Raw genomic sequence first — 3,644 nt, 5'->3', positions numbered from 1 at the left:
CTAATAAAGCACGCAATGACGAACCACGAGAGGTAGGGGCAAACAACTCCCCATAATCAATCCCCTCACGTTGCTCGAAACCCTTGGCAACTAAACGCGCCTTAAAACGCTCCACGCTGCCATCATCGCTGTACTTAACCTTATATACCCAACGACACGGCAACAAACGAGTACCAGGAGGTGGCTTCTTCAGCTCCCAAGTACTATTAGCCATCTGGGCGGCGATCTCCTCGTCCATCGCACGCCGCCAGTCGTCTGCATGTGGACTTGCAATTGCTTCCTCAAACGAATTAGGCTCAGGAATACCAGCAGAGAAAGCAGTGTTAACGCGACCAGTGACAGTGCGACCAGGTTCGTTTCGCCACCATTCGCCAGGGCGTTTACGCTCTCTAACTGGGTACCTAGTTCCCGCCATTTCCACATCAGGCTGATTGATTCCTTGCCCGTTCGCACTGCTGGAAGGTCCAGCCCCAGCCGGCGCCCCCTCGCCACCCAAGTGCGGCGATCCCTCGCCGACGGTGCTACCTGGTGTCCCTTCGCCAGCCCTAGGCAGCGATCCCTCACCAGATAAACTAGTGCGAAACTCCTCCTCCTCGTCGGCATCGGACTCATAATCGGAGTCCCCGGCATTACGCCGCCGGCCGACATTAGACTCATCAAAGCGGACGTTAGAAACTACGGCAATAATGCCGTCCTCGTACAGTACACGATACTGTCCACCGTTCCCGTATCCGACAAGTATTCCACGCCTGCTCACCGGGTCGAACTTGTCGCGCTTGACGTCAGGTACGTGGACGTAGGCAACGCATCCAAAGACTCGCAGGTGACTGACGTTCGGACGAACGTTAAAGAAAGCTTCGTACGGAGTGACGGTTGACCCAGCAGTTGGCGACAGATTCCTAAGATAGTTGGCTGTCGCTAACGCCTCCGCCCATAATGATTTAGGCAGTCCAGACTCAACTAGCATAGCCCTAGTCTTGTCCAAAAGAGTGCGATTTAAACGTTCTGCAGCTCCGTTCTGCTCAGGGGTGTAGCCTACCGTAGTTCCGTGTAGAATACCCCTGGAAGCGAAATAGGCCTTCGTGCGAGTATTAACGAACTCCCCGCCACGATCTGTACGCACCTCCTTAACCTGCCTGCCAGTGGCGCGCTCCAGTTCCGCTATCATTACCACCATCTTCTGGTAGACCTCCTCCTTGGTCGCTGTAAACGCAACAGCTGAAAGACCAGTATGGTCATCAAGCAGGGTTGTCACGTAACGCGAACCACTAGGCGAAGGTTCAGGCATAGGCCCACACACATCCATGTGAATGAGCGCGAGAGGCTGCGCTGCCTTATGCCCAGATAACGGAAAAGGACCACGTGTATGTTTAGCAAGGACGCAAGTCTCACACACACACGTGCTGGCTGATTGTATGCTGTGTCGGTCAACATCAAATCCAGCTACCATATTATGACGCAGCAACGTCTCAAGGTTGCTGTATCCCAAGTGGCCATACCTTCGGTGCCAAAGTGCTGCACGTTCAGCTCCGATACCCACGGCAGCACACACTGCATCACCACCAGAAGGTATCCTGTGTTAAGACCAGCAAAGCGCCGGACCCCCGTTGGGTCCTATTACTGTGGCTACCATTCACTGGTATATGAGTGTCGGTCATTTCCAACACCCCCCCGTGAGCGACACTCTCTCGCTCCGGGCCTTCCCGTGCCTCATCCCGGTCTCCCATTCTCTGGGCAACAGCCAGTGGGTATCGATCCGGCGACCTCTTGGCAGCGCAATGCGCCATTCGGGGCTCATAACCTGTTAAGACCAGCAAAGCGCCGGACCCCCGTTGGGTCCTATTACTGTGGCTACCATTCACTGGTATATGAGTGTCGGTCATTTCCAACATCCTGTTGTCTTCACGCTGCGTCCTCTTCAGAGCTCCCGTACCTCCACTGCTGTAGCAGACGGGATACAAGTCCCCATCCCGCTTTCCAGTCAGCACCAACTGGTTCTGTACGTATACTTTCGCCTGTCCGCCGCCGAAGACCACACTGCCTCCACGATCATCAATGATGCGGACCGATATGATTTTGGCGGTGGCCTCCTCGTCGACGTAGACCTTCTTGAAAGTGATGGCCTGTTTATCGTTGACGTTAGACCGAATCGTAAGCGTGCCAACTTCAGTCGGTCGAAGAGATTGTCCCTTGATGCCCATGATGTTGAAGCGCTCCCACGGCTCCAACAACCGCACGTTGAAAAGTTCTGAGCGGTCATACGTTATGTGGTGAGTGGCGGCTGAGTCCAGAAACCATTCCGTCGGACGATTGCTGTTGTATGCCACGAATGCTACCTGCCGCGGAACTCCTGGCCTCCTAGCTGATCCACCGGATCCTGGCTTGCTGCCGCTAGCTCCGCTGCCACTACCTCCGTTACCACTGTTGCTGTAGCCACCCTTGTAGCCAGAATTTGACGACTGCTTCAGCGCTTTAAGCTGCCTGCAGTCCTTTACCACGTGCCCAGGTTTATTACAGTAGTTGCAGATGACTTGCTTCCGACTGTGTCCCGAGCTGTTGTTAGCCGGCCCCCGGCTACCATAACCAGAAGTAGAAGCGCCGAACATCGAACCGCCGACAGACGCGAAGGCTGCCGACTCGGTAGGCTTGCCCGACCCACCGTTAGCCGTCTCGATAGAGAGAAGCTTTGCTGTGACGCTCGCCATGTCCAAATCGCCGTCGCGCATAAGTAATGTAGTCGTCACCACGCTGTACCGACTGGGTAGACCAACTAGCACGGTGTACGCCAGCTCGGAGTCGTTAATTACGTGGCCGACTCCCAATAAATCTGTTTGCAGCTGCCTTGCACGCGCAAAGTACATCGGGAGAGGTTCGCCGTCGACCATCTTAAAACGGCTGAATTCTTGACGTAGAGACACCTTGCGGGCGTTGTTGTTGGCAGCAAACATAGATCCCAAGGCGTCCCAGGCCTTCTTCGCGTTGGCAGCACCGGTAACCATCGGTAAATGATGATCCTTGACGTTCTTGATGAGCAGATTGATGACCTTCCGTGACTGTCGAATTTGCTCCTCGCTGCACGGCTCGGCGAGCAGGGATTGCTCAAGCCCAAGCTCCATGCACAACGCGCTGAACCGAATTTGCCAGGTAGAGTAGTTGTTGAGATCCAGCGACTCATCAAGCTTGTCCTTAACCATTGTTGATGAGGGATAGAAATAACAATTGGGCGATAACTGTCGGCGCTACCCGGGGCTCATAACCTATTGGAGAATTGGCGACGGTGACAGCTAACGCTAATTGTTATTCCGGAAGGATTGCCGGTGGCGAAGATATTTAGCACGATAAACTTGTTACAAGTAATGTAAAGAGTATTGTTAGCGTTCGGCAGGACTTGAGGAGATTCCTGGTAGGAATACCGATCGTTGTGAGATAAACTAATAGGCGCAGTCACCGCCCTAAATACCGGCGCTAGCGGAAAACTCGTACATTCCGCGATCTAACTGCACGTACATTCCGCGATCTCACTGCGCCGTCCAGACGGTGCCCTAATGTCTATCACTTAGCTACCGGATATGCATCGGTAGCCCCATAAGGTTCTGGGGTAAGTCTTCCCCATTAGTCAGGCGCAGACCCGGGATCAAATCCCC

Source organism: Volvox carteri, assembly GCF_000143455.1.
Source record: "Volvox carteri f. nagariensis unplaced genomic scaffold VOLCAscaffold_32, whole genome shotgun sequence".
NCBI classification, from domain to species: domain Eukaryota; kingdom Viridiplantae; phylum Chlorophyta; class Chlorophyceae; order Chlamydomonadales; family Volvocaceae; genus Volvox; species Volvox carteri.
Note: the sequence above shows the minus strand (reverse complement) of the source record.